Source organism: Gossypium arboreum, chromosome 12, assembly GCF_025698485.1.
Source record: "Gossypium arboreum isolate Shixiya-1 chromosome 12, ASM2569848v2, whole genome shotgun sequence".
NCBI classification, from domain to species: Eukaryota; Viridiplantae; Streptophyta; class Magnoliopsida; order Malvales; family Malvaceae; genus Gossypium; species Gossypium arboreum.
In genome coordinates this window covers 90,588,308-90,609,565 of record NC_069081.1, presented here as the reverse complement: position 1 = coordinate 90,609,565, position 21,258 = coordinate 90,588,308, and positions in this window count along the sequence as shown.

Here is a 21,258-nt window from a genome sequence, read left to right as displayed (position 1 = left end):
CAGTCCATTCCCAAGATAAGATCAAAATCCCCAAATGGCAGCTCCATCAAATCTCCTTCAAAGATTTTATCTTGTGTCACTAACGGTACTGCCCTAAAAATTTTATCTACCTTAACTGAATGTCCCAATGGGCTTATCACCAATACCCCACTCACAGTCTCCTCAGAACGCACATCCAAAGCCCCAGATACATCACAAGAAACATACGAGTGAGTGGAACCCACATCAATCAAAACAGTGTAAGGCATGCTATGAATGAAGAACGTACCCGTTATAACATCAGGAGCATCTCCCTCCTCACGACGTCGTGCAGCATAAACCAACGCCGGTTGTCGAGCTTCAGCATGTCCAGCACCTCTTCCAGGTGCCCCACGTCCTCGTCCATTACCATTGCCACCTCTACCTTGCCCACGACCCCTCTGTGGTGGTGGTCCTCCTCGCCGTGGTTGGACATCCCTTTGCTTTGCCGCTAGCTCCTGAGCTGTCCTCCGAGGACACTCTCTGAACTTATGCTCCTTAGACCCACATCGAAAACATGCTCCAGTTCATTTCCAGCACTCCCCCATATACACCTTACCACAATCCCTGCAAGCCTGCGGTCTATAAGTATTTACTGGAACTGCTCGAACCGGTTCCTCCATCCTTGCTCTTTTAACATTTCGATTCGTGGCACTTGAGGGTCTAAAATCCCTCTTAAATCTGGGTCGATCTTTCTCACGATTCTGTCTCTCACTCAGCTTCACCTCCTCGGCTATCTTAGCCTTTTCTACCAATGCAACAAAACCACGCTCCCTCTGTGGAGCTATCAATATCCTAAGCTCATCGCGGAGACCATCCTCGAAGCGGACACTGCGCTCATATTCGGTTGCCATCGTGCCACTAGCATATCGACTTAGCCTAAAAATTTCGCCTCATACTGCATGCCTTATCACCCCGAGTCAAATTCAAGAATTCCTTCCGACGAGCATCCACATAGCTTGCTCCAAAGATACCTCCCTTTAAAAGCGCTTTGAACAATTCCTGTGTTACTTGCTCAATTGGGGTACTCTCCTTACGGTGATCCACCAACCGGTATGCCTCGTCTCCGTAGCAATGACACGCCTCCTTTCACTTTTGCTCCACCGAGCGATCTAGATCGTCCATGATCCGTTCTGTTGCCTCTAGCCAATATTCGCCACATTTGGGGCTACTCGAGATACACTCCTAAATACTTACGCTCTGTTGGCTTGAGTCGCTCCGATATAGACCCCTATTCACCGTCTCAAGACTAGCTCCACCACTCTTTCTAAAACCCTTAACATGGCTTGGGATAAAGCGTCATCCCCATGACTCGATCATAAGACCCAGTCTCCGTTGCTTGTGGCACAGATGGCTCCTCAGCTGGCCTATGCCCTGAGGATGAAGATTCAGTTTGCACCCTTCCGCAACCACGTCCGCGGCCTCGTCTACGGGCTCCTCTTGTACTCATATCGAATTTTCTGTTTGGCGATTTTTATGAAATTAGTATAACGTTCCACTGTTTATTAAGAAAATGTCTTATGGAGATATAGCAGTTCAAGGATTGTTTTCGTATCATCGTAGCCTAGCTACAGTCTCATTCCTACCGTTTACAGCTCTACCCTAGCTAAAGTATCATAGTAGGGTTTCAATACTATTCATAATATCATATATCATAGAGAAAATATACTTACAGACTTAGTGCCGAGGATTCAGTGCGCCACTTCTTTCTTCAATCGAACTTGAAAACCATGTTTTAATCACCAAAATAGAAATTTAAAACTTTGGTTTGAAAACTCCTTTATTTTGAACTCTTGATTTAAAAGCAGAAAACTTGTACCTTTTAACATATATTCCCATAAAACATCTCAAAAAAAACCATTTTCAAAAATACCCTTTTAGGCCTAAGTTTCTGAAAACATTTTTGGACCCGATCCACAGCCGAGTTGTTGCAACCTAGGCTCTGATACCACTAAATGTAACACCCCAAACCCGGCCCAGACGTTATGGCTAAATCTGACGTGCCACATTGGAGTTAAAAATTCGTGTTTCGTTTTAGTGTTTTAAAAGCCATATATTTTTCTTTGAGTTAACAAAGTGTATGGAAGCTAGGCACCGTGTAGGTATCCGAGGTAGAGGAGGTGAGCCATGAAGGTCGCTAAGTACCAAGCTCTTTGATTGGATCCAATCCTAGACATGCCCAAAACCATAGCCACACTTTGTTATCTTGAGTTTAAATTTGTTTAAGTGGACGTCTTTGATAAATCAATTAATTGTGGCGTTGAGATATTTAAAAACAATTATCGTTTTGAAAACACGCCCTAAGTCTAGCCCATTTGAATAATTATCAACCAATTTTAAAGTTATTAAAATTAAAATAATCCCGAAAAGAAATAAAAGGAAAGTTAGAATGGCCTTATTACAACCCAAAATAAATAATTTTTATAGGAAATTTAAAAAAACCAACGCTTATTTAAAAGTCCAAAGACAATCACCGTGGCCACTCTGAATCCTCCTACCAAGTCCCCACATCAAGGCTCACTGCAAGGTTAAGGAAAGGGGTGAGTTTGGAAACTCAGTGTGCAACAAGCCCCTTTCAGAGCCCAAAACAATAACTGCCTGTTGGGTCTAAGCCCAAAACCAATCTCAAACATGTACTAGGCCATAGCCCTTTTCATATTTCATAATTCATAACACTGGGCCGAAGCCTTTTCATATTTCATATTATTGGGTCAAGCCTTTATCAGAAATAAGACGCCCAAAGGCCCATTTTTATGTCACATGTAATGTCAATGAAAGAATGTAACCCATTTGGGGAGACTACTCAACCCACCTTCCGCTACTCTTCACCCATACCAACCAGCACACCATGTGGGGATTAACTCGACCCACCCCGCTATAACTCTCCACTGGCAGCATAGCTGCTTTATCATATATCTGGAGGCCTAGCCTCTTTTAATAACTGGGGCAAAAAGCCCTTTTAATAATTGGGGCATAAGCCCTTTTGATAACTGGGGCATAAGCCCTTTAATAACTGGGGCATAAGCCCTTTTTCACTTCCTCCATTCATATAAAACCCAACCCAATGCATTTATGATTACATCATGTGCATATCATACATATCATGTGCATATCATACATGTCATGTGTATATCATACATACCATGTTTATCAAAATCCCATGTATTAAAATCATACATAAACCCTAGGGGTATAATGGTCATTTTTACCTAAGGGCAAAACGGTCATTTTCATGTTATAGGGGTAATCTTGTAATTTTACCAAAAATTAGGGTTTCCATGTCCATTAATGGTTACAAACAATTCATAGGTGCAAACAAAGTGATCCTGGCCCATTTTAGCGAAATCGAGTTATTGGGCCTAAAACCCTAATGGGCCCTACTTAGCCGATTCTGTCATCTAGGCCCATTTAGCCTATATTTCATAACGATTTTAACAGTCTTATCATGCAATTTAACAGATTTCCCATTTTCTACCAAATTTACCCAAATGGGCCCGAAAGCCTATTGGGCCCTAATTCAGCCCCTCGAGGCCCAACCTACTTATGAACGCCAAAATCACGTCCTTACCGTTTCCATTGTTCCCAATCATCATCTCATCGATTCTAACTAACTAGTGAGCGTTAAGCTTGCTCACAAGTCCTCGAAATGCCGTAATTTGGCATTTCGACTTTTCGCATTTTATCGCTTTAAGCTATGAAAAGGGTTCATTCATGCACTGCTTGGCGATATTCCTCGACGAGATCTCCTACGATTTCTCCTATAATCCATCGTTAATAATCAGCTTCCCATAATTGAACCAAACCAAAATCATCTAATACTAATACTTACACATTCGCCACCATCCATAATGGCCTTAGGAATCTTACCTTTGTCGCGATTGATGACTAGGTCTAGCCACTCCGTTGATCCAAGCTACTCCAAGTCGACCCTACACCTTGCTGCTCCTCCACTAAATAAACCACAAAAATATTAAAAGAAGACCCCATAAGGCCTACACCTATATTCGGCCACCTCCCTAAACTAGAGGGGTTTCCGCTTTTGGCCAAAAGTTACACTAGGAATTGTTTAGAGTTTGAGCACTTAACACAGTCTTTCTCCTCTTGAATCCGGATGCCTAAATGGTAAAGGAATTGAATGCCAACAATTAAAAACAAAAGAAAAGGTTGCTGGTCACAAAGAATCGGCACCCTCTATCTTCACTGATTTCGGCTTTTTGCGGTATTTCGGTAGAAGTAGAGATTAAGGAAAGAACAATAAATGAGTAGAGGAAAGTAATGGGCTGGTTTTGAATAAGAAAAGGAGAAAATATGAGAGGAAAGATGGTAGATTCGGCCAGGAAGAAGAAAGAAGAGAAAACTAAAACAAAGGAGAAAACGGCACAGCTAAGACCCTAATGCCGAAATTACTAACCTAATACCCTTCTGCTGAATTCCCCTCTCTAACCCCTTCCAAACGGCTAAACTCTATCCTTCTCTCAAATCCCTAAAATCGCTCCCCTTATCCCTCCTTAATCCATGCGTTTGACTTGATCCAACTCTCCTCTTACGTAATCCACTTAGGTTCCAACACTTACCCTTCCCGCACATAAAAATAAATAATCTTATTTGCCACCACAGGGAATCGATCCTGTGTCTTCCCTTATGCTCCACACGCCACCTTTTAGGAGCTTAGTTGCATCACCCTTGCCACTCTACCAAAGCTCTTTTGTGATACACTTTACCCACAACTTAATATAAGGGCACCTAGCGTAACCCCTAACTCCTAAGTCCAAAATTTAAAAATTCAACCGGTTTTGGCTAACTCATAAGCCTTCCATAAGCCCATTTACACACCCAAATTATGAATTCCATCATCACATACCAAATTTTAGAAAATTACTTAAAATATCAGGAATCGCGAAAAACCCGAAAATCAGGATGTTACATGTATAACTCCGACTTGTCCGAAACGAGCAAGCTAACGAACCTCTATAAAACATGGAAAAAGAAATAGAGTAAGATTTATAGCCTAGTAAGCCCGTATAATTCAAAACTAAACTTACCATTTAGACATAACCAAGACAATAATTAAAGTTTATTCAATTCAATTACCAAATACCTAAACACAAACATTCATCACAAGTTAGTTATCTAAATATATGAAATTATCCATATTCTCAATGTAAATACTCAATACATTGTATCATATCAAGCTTACATATATCATGAACATCATTTTTTACTTTCAATCGTATGACAGTAATTCGTTCGTATAAACAATTATCACAAAATTTATGCCCGTTGAACCTATTAGAATCTCGAGGGATACTTAAATGAAACACAGTACATATAAATCAATAATTCGTCAATTCCTTATCATTTTCCGCTCTTTCGAGCTATGAACAGTAAACTCCTCCTGAGCTGATGGACAGTAAGCTCGTATGAGTTGAGAACGGTATGCTTTTACGAGCTGATATATCGGTAAGCTCATACGAGCTGAGGTGAGTCTGCAACACATGCAAGATCTCAACCAAAACGGTAACCCTAATGACATGTCACTCGTATCTTACGAATTCTTACGGTTCAAATGGGGCCCGGTAACAATTAAACTATATCGATAAGGCATTCAAATTCCTAATACATCAACTACTCAATTATACACATTCATTACAATTATTTCAAGTATTTAAAAGTTCGATTCTAATTATACGAACTTACCTCGAGTTGCTCGGATATAAATTATCAACTATTCGTCCACTTTTCCTTTTCCTCGATCTAAACCTGATCTCGGCTTATCTTGATCTATATATTATCAAAATCAGCTTATTTAATTAAATATTATGAAATTTAGTCCAAAACACATATTAGGGCTATTTTACACATTTGCCCCTAAACTTTCATATTTTTACAATTTAGTCATTATCACATAAAATTGCAAATTCATGCAATTTAGTACTATCCATGCTTAGCCAAATTTACCACATTTACTAGTAGCCCATATTTTCAACTTATTCACACTTTTACCCACCTAATTTTACATTTCACAATTTAATCCATTTTTAACATTTTTGTCAAAAATCACTTTACAAAACTAGTTTAACTATTAACAATTATTTAAAATCCATCATCAACCGTCATATTACTCAGACATTCAAAAATGGAAACATAATAAATCTTTAACAATTTCAAAATCTAAGGTACGGTCTAGCTAGAATACGAAGCAACGATCTCAAAAACGTAAAAATCATTAAAAACCGAGTTAGAACTGTACTTAATCAACTAGAGAAGTAATAGTCGATTGAACCCTAAATAAATAGCTTTTCTTCTTTGTTATGGATGGTTGAAGATGATAATATTCACTAACGGTTTCATTTTGTTTTATTATTATTAATTTAAATTATTATGTAATTACCATACTAACCTTTAATAAAATCTTAATATAACACATAAGCCATGGATATAAATGTCCATTAACCTTAATCTTGGTCTAATTTCAACATAAGGACTCCCAAAATTTAATTTTATAGCTATTTAATACTTTTAACTATTAGAACTCAAGTTTTACGCTTTACGCGATTTAGTCCTTTTTCTCGGATTAACCATTCAAACAGTAAAATTTCTTTACGAAACTTTCACACAATAATTCTATCATGTTGTAAACTTTAATAAAATAATAAAATAATAAAATAAACATTTTGACCTTGGATTTGTGGTTTTGATACCACTATTTTGATTTGACTCAAAAACAGGCTGTTACAACTCTCCTCCTTTAGGGATTTTTGTCCCCGAAAATTTTACCAGTAAATAGGTTAGGGTACTATTTTCTTATAGCTTTCTTGGGTTCCCACGTAGCTTCTTGGATCCCATGTTTATGCCAAAGAACCTTTACTATAGCTATGCGCTTATTTCTCAATCCTTTGATTTCACGAGCTAAAATCCTGATCGGTTCTTTGCTATACATCAAATTAGCCTGTATCTCAACATCTACTAGAGAAATCACATGTGACGGATAGGATCTGTATCGACGTAGCAGAGAAACGTGAAAGACATTATGAATCTTTTCAAGTTCTGACGGTAAAGCTAGTCGATACGTCATTAGCCCTATTCGTTCAATAATCTCATACGGCCCGATGAAACACGGACTCAAATTCCCTTTACGACTGAATCGTAAAACCATTTTCCACGGTGACACCTTTAAAAGCACTTGATCCCCGTCTTGAAATTCAATTTCTTTACGTTTCAAATCCACGTACGATTTCTATCAATCTGAAGCTGCTTTTAAAATTGTCGCGAATCGTTTTCACTTTTTCTTCAGTTTCTCTGATTAGTTCAAATTTCACATCTTTTTGAAGTATTCATGTCATCGGTGTCGTAATCATCGAAAATCCTTTCACAAATCTTCTGTAATAGCCCGCTAAGCCTAGAAAACTACGGACTTTAGACACATTTCTTGGAGGTTTCCAATCAACAATAGTAGAAATCTTACTCGGGTCAACTCTAACACCGTTGGCTGAAACAATATGTCCCAAAAATCTAACCTCTTGGAGCCAAACTCACATTTTTTGAACTTTAGAAATAAATGCTTATCACGTAGAGTTTGTAACACAACTCTCAAGTGCTCAGTATGTTCAGATTCATCTCGTGAATAGATCAGAATGTTGTCAATGAATACAACAACAAATCTGTCTATATACTGTCTAAATATTTGATTCATCAAGTCCATAAAAATTGCAAGAGCATTAGTTAAACCGAAAGGCATAACAAGGAATTCATAATTTCGATAGCTTGTTCTAAATGTAGTTTTCGGTACATCTGACCCTTTAACTCGCAATTGATAATAACACGATCTCAAACTAATCTTTGAAAGTACTGTAGCCCTTTTCAATTGATCAAATAAATCATCAATCCGCGGTAGAGGGTATTTGTTCTTTATAGTTACTTTATATAGCTGTTTGTAATCGATACATATTCTCATCGTGCCATCTTTCTTTTTCATGAACAATATCGGTGCACCTCAGGGAGAATAACTCGATTGTGCAAAACCTTTTTCTGTCAATTCTTGCAACTGAGCTTTCAACTCTTTTAATTCTATTAGAGCTATCTTGTACGGAGCTATCAATACTGATGTTGTTCTTGGTACTAAATCAATACCAAATTCAACCTCTTTGATCGGGGGCAAACCCGGTAATTCTTCTAGAAATACATCCGAAAACTCACAAACAACAAGTACAGATTCAATCTTTGGTTTAGACACCTTATTATCTAATACATATGCATCATAGCCTTTTTTCATATATTTTTGAGCTAACATAGACGATATCACAATAGGTAATTCACTCGAATAATCAGACTTAATCCGAAGAATCTCACTGTTTTGACATTTCAATTCGATAGTCTTTCGTCTACAATTCACAATTGCAACATGCATAGTTAACCAACCCATACCCAGAATTACATCAAACTCATCGAATGGTAAAAGCATCAAGTCAGCCCGAAAATAGTAACCCCGAGTCATCAAATGACATTTCTTACAAATTTTACCAACTAAAATAGACTTCCCTAAGGGGTTTGATACTTTAATTACAAACTCTGTAGACTTGACATGTAAACTCTTTTTGAATACTAAATTCATACAGATATATGAATGAGTTGATCCTAGATCTATCAACGCAACTATATCAGTATCAAAAAGAGAAAAAGTATCGGTAATAATATCTGGCGATAATGTCTCCTTCCGTACACAGATAGCATAAGCTCGGACGGTGCTCGTGCCTCAGATCTCATAGCAGAATCTCTCGTAACACCTCGATTACCACTTGTATGTCCTGTAATGACCCGAACTTTACAGTTATCAGAAAAGTGTATTTTCGGGTCTCTATTTCTGAAAAAGGATTCGTAAATATTTATTAAAAATATTTACAGAGTTAAGTGAATGGTTAATTAAAGTTTAATGAAATGAATTAGCTTAAATTAAGAGTAATTAGATAAAAGGATTAAATTGAATATAATGTGAAAGTTTAATTATAAAATAAAGAAAATTAAAGGGACTAAATAAGTAAATAAGCCAAAGTGAATGCCAAGTGTGTGATAAAAATAAAATACATGTGTAATAAATATTATACATACATTTGTAATACATGTATGTATTTACTTATTATTTAAATAAATATTATTATATATTAATATTATTTTATATTGGTTAAATAAATAAAATAAATAATTGAAAGACAAATGTGTGGTTATGATTTGATACAAGTGTATTCATAAAAAATAAAAAATAAATACATACATTTGTAATAGAGGTGATCATGGGTCGGGCGGGTTGGGCGGGCCCATACAAATTTTTAGGCTAGTCTACTAGGCTCGGCCTGCCCGGCCCGAAATATGGGCCTAAAATTTTGCCCAAGCCCTACCGAAATAAAATTACTAAGCTTGAGCCCGCCCATTTACCCATATTAAATTTTTTTATTTCATTAAATAAAAAATTTAAAAATATAATAAATCAAATATATTTAAAAACATAAAACAAATATTAAAACAAATAAAAATAATACTAAAACAATTCTTAAAACAATACACAAATTAATAATATAATAAAAATGGTTATATTAAAATTTAAAATAATTAAAAATAAAATAAAAAATATATATTAATATATAATTCGGGCCGGGCACTTGAGGCCCGCCCGCTTTCTAAACAGGCCTCTTTTTTGCCCAAGCCCAATTTTCGGCCTATATTTTACCCAAACCCTCTCATTTTGCAAGGGCCTTGGCAGGCCAAACCCATGATCACTCTAATTTGTAATACATGTATTTAATTATTAATAGATATTTATTATTTATAAAAGATATTTATTAATTAAGTAATTATATTATAAGATATTTATATAATAAATAAATTTAATTATGACAAGTGTATGGAAATTATGATATACAAATGTAAAATGAATATTTGATATTAAATAGATATTTTTATAGTTATTGATGTTATTATATTTATATATATATATATATATATATATATATATATATATATATATATATATATAGTTAAAACATAGAATAAAAGAAAGAAACAAAAGAGATGAGAAAAAGAAACAAAATATGAAACGTTAGCAGGGGAAGGAAAGAAAAGATAAAAGAAAGAAGAAAGAAGAAAGAGAAATTTTAGGGTTTGAAGCTTAAGGTTTAAATAAGTATGTTAATTAAGTCATTTTTCTTTTAATTTTGATGTTTTAGAAGTTTTAGAATAAAGTTTTGTAGAAATTAAGTTGAGATTTTGGAAGTTCTTCGGTTTTTGAGTATAGTTCATGTTGAACAAATGATTGAATTAGGGATTAAATTGATAGAATTCTTATTTAGAATTGATTAAAGAATTAAATTGTAAAGTAAGCTATAAGTTTTATGTTTGAGGGACTAAATTGGAATAAATTTGAAATTAGAGTTTTATCATGAACATTGGATATTCATGTTGAATATGATAGAAAATTGAATAGTAATGAACTATGTATTGAGTGATAAAAGCAAATGTGTTAATTGGGATTAAATTGAAATTTAGGCAAAAGTCGAATAAAAATTGAAATATTTAATGTGAAATTGAATGGCAGTATATTGATATTTAATTGTTTTAATTTCCGTAGCTAATGTTGTCTCGGAAAAACCTCGGCTAAGCAAGAAAATAGCAAAGACAACGGGGTTAGCTCGGAAATTACGGTTTGTATTTCTATAATCCGAATTTAGTTATTAATTGTTATATTTTATTTAAAGTATATAAAATGTTAAGATAAGAATTATTGTGTTTTATGATTGAAATGGATTAATTGGTATATGTTAAAATTTATTGAATTTATTTGAATATATGTGATTGGTGTGGTATTGAATATGAATGTATGTTATATTGAAAAATATATTGATTTGGGAAATGATGAAATTGATATGAAAATATATGATTATTGAGAAATTTGAACATTTGTTAATGTAAAGTGAATTGATATATATATTGAACTGAAAATATATATGATTAGCTGAAATATGTACTGAATGAAAACTAAAAGTTTATTGAATACCCTATTAACAGTATCGGGCTAGTCGGGTATAATTGGCATGCCATAGGATTCTGACTTTGTGTCGATGAGACACTATAAGTGTTGCTTTTTATTCTATGCTTTGGATTAGTTCAAGAGGTACTCCGTACTTCATCATTATCGCTTCAGATTTGTTCCAATGAGGTACTCGTGTACCGCCATATTATTATTATCGTTACCATTACGGTGTATTCTATTCCTACCGATGAAACACTGTATGCTATCCCAATATGCAGGTTGGATCTATGTATCCGTCTAGGTCCTAATATGTTAATACGGGGTAAATTATTGTACTGAACAATTGAATGATACTGACAATTACTGAATAATTGACTGATACTGAATAACTAATTGTCATTGAACAATTGATCGTTACTGAATGATATTGATAAAGTGATTAATATTGAAAATACTGACTGTTTCTAGAATGGATAAACACAGAATAATGATTGATAATTGAATCGTTGAATAATATTTAATGATATTAAATAGTGAACTGAAGTATGAAAAAGACACATGAGTTAAGTATCTCTGAATTGAATTAGTTACAAGGAATTTATCTATGTATTGAACAATTATATAAATGTGATTGATATATGATTTTTATGTAAATGTTCTATTTTCATATTAATAAGTGTTCGGATTATAGAGATACCACTAAGTTCATACTTAGCGTACGGTTTGTTTCCGTGCGCAAGTTAGGTTAAAGTCAGACCGTTGAATCAGCATCTTAGGCCGATCCTGAACTCAATAAGGTAAAGCATGTTAATTGTTGATAATGGCATGTACTTGGGATGTCTTAAGTGTGTTATTTTGCATTGTGATTATAATAATGAAATAAGTAAATTGATAATTAATAATGATACATGATAAGTGTTTTAAGTCAAGTATTGGATTGTTTTAGTATTGGTATTTGTATTGGTTATGGTTTGAAATTTGCAAGGTTGGCTAGTAAAGTGTGAAGGATTCATTATTGAGTCCACACGGCCTGGCACACGAGCGTGTGACCAGATCCTGTGAGACACACGGCCTGTACACGGGTGTGTGTGTTGGCCGTGTGAAATTAATTTGTTCATAGGTAAAAGTTAGAGAGCTCCACGAGTAGAAGACAAGGGGGTGTCCAGGCCGTCTGAGTCACATGGTGTGGCCACACAGGCATGTCATATAAGCCACACGGGCGTATGGTACTGTTCATAAAAGGGAAATTTTAAAAATTTTATCAGAAATTTTATAAGCTTCCGATTGAGTCCTGGTTTGGTTTTAACATACATTTTAAGTCTCGAGGGCCCATTAAAGGAACATTAAGATCTATTTTATGAACTGAATTGTATTTCTTTCTTTATTAATTGTAATTAAACTGTAGTGACCAGTAATACTCCATAATCCTGTTTCGACTACGGGATAAGGTTAAGGGGTGTTACATTTCCAGTGTTTTGGGGTGGTCTACCTCTAGTAGTTGTATTGCTTACTTTCGTCTTTTGATCTTTTTCAGTTGTAAAATTTTCTGGATAGTCCCTTAGGTAATGATCAAAAGATCCACATTTAAAACAAGCTCCGCTCACTAATCTATATTCACCGTAATGTCACTTATTGCAGTGCTTACATTTAGGTCCAGCATTTCTAACACTACCCACATTGGTAACTGATGTCGTCTGAGGTTTAGAGCTTAAATGTCTCACATCTCTGTCTCTAATCGAAATCCCCGCAAAAGCAACAAAACGAAGATGATATTCTCTAGATTTCTTTGATGCTAGCTGATGTGATTTTCCCGCAAATCTCTTTCTAAAGTCTCTAGCCTCAGAATCGACTTTTCTTTTCTCTTTGCAAAGCTCTTCAGTTTTACAAGCTCTGTCAAACAGAACAACAAACTCTTTCAGCTCAAGAATTCCAACTAATAGTCTGATTTTTTTCATTCAATGCATCCTCGAACCTTTTACACATTATAGCTTCAGAAGAAACACATTCATGAGCATATTTACTGAGTCGTACAAACTCTCTTTCGTAATCTGTTACCAACGTGCGACCCTGCTTCAATTTAAGAAATTCTTTTCTTTTCTGATCAATGAACCTTTGGCTGATGTATTTCTTTCTGAATTTAACTTGAAAGAACTCCCAAGTAACTCTTTCCCGTGGAACTACGGATATCAAGGTATTCCACCACTGATACGCAGTGTCTCTCAATAGTGATACATCACATTTTAAACATTCTTCAGGTGTGCAAGATAATGCATCAAATACCCGAATCGTGTTCTCAAGCCAAAACTCAGCTCTCTCAGGGTCATCATTAATAGTGGCTCTAAATTCCTCATCTTCATGTTTTCATATCTTATCAACAGGTGGTTTATTCAGTCGCAGAGAATCCATACCCTGAGGAACTACAGGGATCGGTGGGGGTGGAGGTTGCTAAATAGCTGGGTTCGTATGAATGTACTGTGTAAACCACTCGTTCATTATTTGAAAGAAGGCTTATTTAGCCTCACCCCCATGACTATTCGTCACAGGTCTAGATTCAGAACGCGCTGCCCTTTGAACGGGAGCTGGCGCGTTACTCTTAACATCATCTACTACAGCTCATTCAGTATCCATTACTATATAAAAACACATTTGAAAATGTCAGGAGCCATCACACTATCATAGTTTTAGATATGACATGTATAGCTAGACTCACATATGCTATGTTAGTCCTAGAATTGACTAAAACATAACTCTGATACCAAGAAATGTAACACCCCTAACTCGTATCCGTCGTCGGAGTAGGGTTACGAGGTATTACCTGTCAATACACAGCACTTAACATACAAAAATCATACATTTATGCATTCATAATCAAAATACCATTCAAACTCATTTGTACATTTATACATTTATGCATTTATCAAACTCACATATATCATGAACATCATTTGTAACATTTTACTTTTAATCATATAATAGAAATTCGTTCGTATGAACAATACTTTACCATATCACAAAATTTATGCCCGTTGAACCTATTAGAATCTTGAGGGATACTCGGGTGAAACACAGTACATATAAATCAGTAATCTATCAATTCCTTATCATTGTCAACTTTTTCGAGTTATGAACAGTAAATTCCTCCTGAGCTAAAATGGTAAGCTCTAACGAGCTGAAACAGTAAGCTTGTATAAGCTAAGAATAGTATGCTCTTACGAGCTGATATATCGGTAAGCTCATACGAGCTGAGGTGAGTCTGCAATACATGTAGGATTTCAACCCAAACGGTAACACTAGTGACATGTCACTCGTATCCTACGAATTCTTACGGTTCAAACGAAGCTTGGTAACAATTAAACTATATTGATAAGGCATTCACATTCCAAATATATCAACTACTCAATTATACATATTCATTACAATTATTTCAAGTATTTAAAAGTTCTATTCTAATTATTCGAACTTACCTCGAATTGCTCGGATGGAAATTATCAACTATTCATCCACTTTTCCTTTTCCCCGATCTAAATCTGATCTCGGCTTATCTTGATCTATATTAGGGCTATTTTACACATTTACCCCTAAACTTTTATATTTTTACAATTTAGCCCTTATCACATAAAATTGTAAATTCATGCAATTTAGTACTATCCATGCTTAACCGAATTTACCACATGTTACTAGCAGCCTATATTTTCAATTTATTCACACTTTTACCTGCCTAATTTTACATTTTCACAATTTAATCCCTTTTTGACATTTTTGTCAAAAATCACTTTACAAAACTAGTTTAACTATCAACAATTATTTAAAATCCATCATCAATTGTCAAATTACTCAAACATTCAAGAATGGCAACATAATAAATCTTTAACAATTTCAAAATCTAAGGTACGGGCTAGCTAGAACACGAAGCAACTATCTCAAAAACGTAAAAATTATTAAAAACCGAGCTAGAACCGTACCTTAATCAACTAAAGAAGTAATGGCCGGTTGAACCCTAAATAAATAGCTTTTCTTCTTTGCTATGGATGGTTGGATATGATAATATTCACTAATGGTTCCATTTTGTTTTATTATTATTATTATTAACTTAAATTATTATGTAATTACCATACTAACCTTTAATAAAATCTTAATATAACACATAAGCCATGGACATAAATGTCCACTAAACTTAATCATGGTTTAATCTCGACATAAGGACTCCCACAATTTAATTTCATAGTTATTTAATACTTCTAATTATTAGAACTCAAGTTTTACGCTTTACGTGATTTAGTCATTTTTCTCAGATTAACCATTCAAACAGTAAAATTTCTTTACGAAACTTTCACATAATAATTATATCATGCTGTAAACTTTAATAAAATAATAAAATAAAAATTTTGACCTCAGATCGGTGGTTCTGATACCACTGTTCTAATTTGACTTAAAAACGAGCTGTTACAAAGTACCTTTGTACCTGGAAGATTAATCACTAATAATTTCCTACTTGCATATGAAGTATTACATGTTTTTTAGCAAAGAAGGAATGGACAGAAAGGTTTTTTTCATGCTAAAACTTGATATGAGTAAAGCCTATGACAGGGTTGAATGGTCTTTTTTATGGAGTATGATGCTAAAAATGGGTTTTGCCAGCTCATGGTTGGACTTTATTATGCACTGTATCAGTACTATATCGTTCTCTATAGTCCTTAACGGTGAAGTGGGAGAGGTTAATAAAGCTACTGAAGGCCTACGTAAGGGAGATCCTTTAAGTCTTTGTCTATTTTTTATTTCTAGTGAAGGACTATCATCACTTATGAGGTTAGCAAGATGGGTAGGTTTATTGCTTGGAGCCAAGGTATGTTGTAGAGGACCATCGATTTCTCTTTTATTATTTGCAGATCGTTTTGTCATGTTTGGTGAAGCTACTTAGAGGGGGGCTAATACTTTGAAGAATACCCTTAGGAATATGATGTTTGTTCTAGCCGATGTATTAATTTTGATAATTCATTGCTTTATTATATCTCTAATGTAATAGATCAGACACAACAACTAGTCTCCCAAATCCTTAATGTTTGATTCTCTTAGGATCTGGAAAAATATCTTGGGCACCTAAATATCGTGGACCGAAAAAAAAGAATGGCGTTCTAGTTGCTGAAAGATTGGGTGAGCAGTGTAACACCCCTTACCCGTGTTTGACACCGGAATAGGATATAAGGTATTACCGGACATAGACACATGCAATCATATAAAACCGGGTCATGAATTTGCGTTCAAATTTAAAACATTTCACATTTCATCTTAAAGTCCCTAATATGGGCCTACAAAGCCCAAATCATGCTTTGGAAACGGTTCGTGACCAAACCGAAAACTTTAAAAAACTTTGAAAAATTTCATGGAAAACAGGGGCACACTCTCGTGTGATATTAGGACATAGCCGTGTGGCTCGCATGGCCATGTCCCTAGCCCGTACACTAATCTGACTTGTTGTTGCATACAAATTTACGTCACACATAGATATCACCACTCATTCATCCACATATGTATGCATACACATCCTTGAAATGCATTATCATGGACTTATAATATAGCCAATATACCAACATCAAATGGCCTTACACAACAATGAACTTTCAAATAGCATAGGCCAACATTTTCGGCCAAAACAATTATGACACATACAAAAATAACGAAGTCGCCTATACATGCCATGACCTTAAGTATAAGAATCATCAATTTTGTTAGTTTGATAGTGTGATAGGTTCTCTGGCAACTTCCAACCCGAGCTAACCTCACAGAAAATAAACGGATTAAGCTATATAGTTTAGTAAGTTGGTATGTAATAATAAGAAATTTATTAACATACTTTTACCAATACTCACAATATGTTCTCAAGATAATACAATCATAATTGCACATAGTTCCACTATTTACTCTTGTTCATCTCAAGCTATCTACTCGAGTCACAGTCACTAAATTATTTATATCTTGAGCTACAGAACTTCAAATTAAGATCCGCTAATTTTTCCTGAAACTAGACTCACATATATTCTTACCATAAAATTTTTAGAATTTTTGGTCTAGCCAATAAGTACAGTTTATTCTTTAAAGTCTCCCCTATTCTGCTGTTTGACAGTTTCAACCCTTTTTCACTAAAAATTAATTATCTCATTGTATGGGATTTAGATGATATTCTTGTTTGTTTCTATTAAAATAAACTCAATAGTAATTTTAAAAATATAAAATATAACCAATAATTATTTTTATACAATTTTATTGATTTTCCAAAGTCAAAATAGGGATTTCAAATCATTCTAACCTTGTCTTACAAAAATTCAAATATCTCGTAATATGAAATTATTTTGCTTACACTATTTCTTTTATGTGAAAATATACTCAATAAGCTTTAATTTTATATCTTATTCAACCTATAATTCTATTTTCACCATTTTTGGTGATTTTTGAAATTCATATAACTGCTGTTGTCCAAAACTGTTTTATTACTAAATTTCACTCTTTCATGTTTTCTTTGTAGTAACTTTCATTATAACATTTATTCCATATCAATCTTACCAAAGTTCGATCACATATCGAGCACATTGCTCATAAGTTTACACACACGTACCTGCACTTATTCATCACATAGTCATATTCAATTACACCTAGTCATTTCCCATTGAACACATCGGAATAATAATAGATACACGGTGGCCTTCACATAGTACCATCCTTGTAGCCAAAGCAATTTTATTCACAAAGTGGCCTTCACATAGTACCACACTTGTGTCCAAAGTTATTTTATTCCTAAGGTTCAACTAAGAAATTTCTCACTTAGCACCATGCCATGGACTTATTTCACTTAGATGCCGTGGACTTATTTCACTTAGCACATTGCCATGGACTTATTTCACTTAGATGCCATGGTCTTATTTCACTTAGCACATTGCCATGGTCTTATTTTACTTAGCACATTGCCATGGACTTATTTCACTTAGATGTCATGGTCTTATTTCAATTAGCACATTGCTATGGTCTAACCACGATCTTTTACCGTCAATTCATATTACACTACGCAACGATCGTGATCGATACTGCTTTTTACTCAATTCGAACGTTTACTTTAATTTTTAAAATTTAATCAAATATATAATAATATTTCATAATTAACACAAATCAATAACATTTATTAACATACGAACTTATCTCGACCTAAAATGGCGAAAAAGACCAAATCGTCCAATACTCGTTTTTCCCTCGTTCTAAGTCTGAACTTTGTTTTTCTTGATCTATAATATCACATTCAACTTATTAAATTATTATACTATTCAAATCAGTCCAAAAATCATATTATGGAAAAATTACATTTTTGCCCCTAAAGTTTCACATATTTACAAATTTACCCCTAGGCTCATAAAATAAAATGTATCCATTTTTCTCAATACCCAAGCCTAGCCGATTCCTATTCCCTCTTATAGTAGCCACATTTTTCACTAAATCACATTTTCTACACATATTTTACAACTTTTACAAATAGGTCCTTTTATGAAATTTTATCAAAAATCACTTAGTAAAAGTTGTTTATCACACTCCAAACTTTCATATTCTTCCATAAAACATCAAAAAACATGTATTTCATCTATGGATAAATTTTTAAACAACAACCCTAGCTCAAAATAATGGTAGAAATAGCTAAACCGAGTTACGAGGATCTCAAAAATGTAAAAATCATTAAAAACGGGGCTAGAACAAACTTACAATCGAGCTTGAAAGCTTGAAAAACCCTAGCCATGGTTTCCCCTTGTGAAATTCGGCCATGGGGTTGAAGATGGACAAAAATTGGCTTTTAATTTTGTTTTTAATTCATTTTAATTACTAAATTACCAAAATGCCCCTAACTTAAAATATTTTATTTCACCTATTTCATAACCATTTTGTCCCAAAAAATTAAACAATGGTCTAATTCCATTTAAAGACCTCTAACATGTAGAACTCAACTTTTGCACTTTTTACAATTTAGACCTTTTAACTAAATTGAGTGCCCAAACGTTGAAATTTTTGAACGAAATTTTCACAAAATCATTTCATGAAACCGTAGACCCTAAAAATATAATAAAAATAAAATTTTCCTTATCGGATTTGTGGTCCCGAAACTGCTGTTTCGACTAGGCCTAAAATCAAGCTGTTACAAACAGTCAAATAAATAGTTGGTGTATTAAAGAACTCTCCCAAGGAGGCAAGGAAGTTTTTATCAATGCTATTTTACAGAATATCCTGACTTATTGGATGTCATGTTTTATGTTGCCTAATTCTCTTTGTTTGGATATGGAATATATTATTAGCAAGTTTTGGTGGCAGAAACATCATGGAAAGTGTGGAATTCATTGGTGTGGGTGGATTAGATTATGCCTTAAAGAGAACGGTGGTATGGTTTTCGGTGTTTAAAAAAAAATAATTTGGCACTACTTGCCAAACAGGGGTGGCGACTGATTTGTCAACCAAATTCTTTATTGACGCGCACGTTGAAAGCTAAATATTATTTGGAATCAAAATTTTTAAATGTCAGGTTAGGAACTCACCCATCATAAACCTGGAAAAGCATTTGGGCCGTAAGAGGGCTCCTCCAAACAGGTATGTGCTAGCGGGTGGGAACAAGGACCAAAATCTCAGTTTGGGCTGATGCTTGGATTCCAAGTTCCACAGACTATATGATCCAGAGCAATGTTAGCAACTCAAACATATATATGGTCACGGATCTGATTCATCCAAACACAAGACTTTGTAAAGAGAATTTGATTAATAGCATTAATCTGTTATAATTTGATAAGTCAAATTAGGCTTTCTCGTTATACTTAAGTAGCTTGTTTTTGAGTAATGGCAAGAATTTTCCATATTTTTTAGGTTTTCATTTGAATAAGTGTAAATACCTCATTTTTCTCATTTTTGAGATCTAAATTGGCCAATTGTGTCATTAGGGACCCTAACCTTCGATTTAGTGTTGTAGGTACTTGTCGGAGGCTCGAATTCGTACAAAACATTACCAAAGAAGGTGTATTACGACATCAAAATAGTAGAATCGGGATACCCCATCAATCCCAGGATTAAGGCAGGCTACAATGGTATCGTGATATCCTCCTTGGGTATCGTGATATCCATGTGACAAGGAAATACCTTATTTCAAGATTGACGACGATATTGCGATATCCAACCCTCTGTATCACAATATCACTGTCGTGAGGGGACAAAAAATGACGCTAAGGGTAATGTTTCTCCAATCGAAGCACCAATCAAGGGAGGCCCATTCAAGGATATTTTGGTCAACAAAAGGGATTAGAATATGTTGCTAAATTAGTCACAATTGCTTGAAAAGAGAGAATGCTACACTAGTTTAATCTTTTTGCTTAGTTTTCCTTTAGTTTTATCTTAAGTTTTCTTTCCCATTTTCTAGGATTTCTTCTTATCACCTTCTTCCTTCGTGTAGTGTTTATTTCTCTTGCAATTTGATGTTGTTCTTGGTGTTCTTATTGTTAGTAAAGTTAGTTATTACTGTAACTAGGGTTAAATTGCACTTTTAGACCATTTTTTACTTGTATTGACATTTTCATCTTTGTTTAATATATTTTCGGTTTCCTTTAGTTTCAATTGTTAAAGCCTTTACCTTTCATGTTCCTTGCTTCTTACTTTACTGTTAGATGTTCATCTTTTCTTTTCTTTTAAGTTTTCCTCATTAAAAATCCCAACTTTATTATTTTTCTTAAAATTTTCTTTAATGGCTTCCATGGTTGTTATTTTTATCTTTGTTAGTTTAGCTTTTAACATGAGTAACTAAACTTCTAAAGGGGTTGGTTGATGGAGATACGAATAAGCTAATTTTTGGTTAAGGGACTAAATTGCAAAAAACTGGACCAAATTGAATGAACATAAAAACTTAGGATTGACGACCCTAAAGGAATATTCAGGCAAGTGAGATCGAGAGGTAATCTTGTTGAGCACCAATTCTTTAGTCCCGGGTTAGCTAGTGAGATCGAGAGATAAATTGGACTAATTTGCCTAACTTGGTAAAGTTGACAGCAAGAGGTAAAATGGAACCACTTTAGGAGTTTAAGCAATTTAGAGTCTTAATTGAATGATTAGTGAACCACATCAAATTCAACCAACCACCATTTTTTAGTTATTTGTGAATTTCATAACTTTGCATCCTTTACGATTTAATTCTTTAGGTAGCTAATAGATAATTA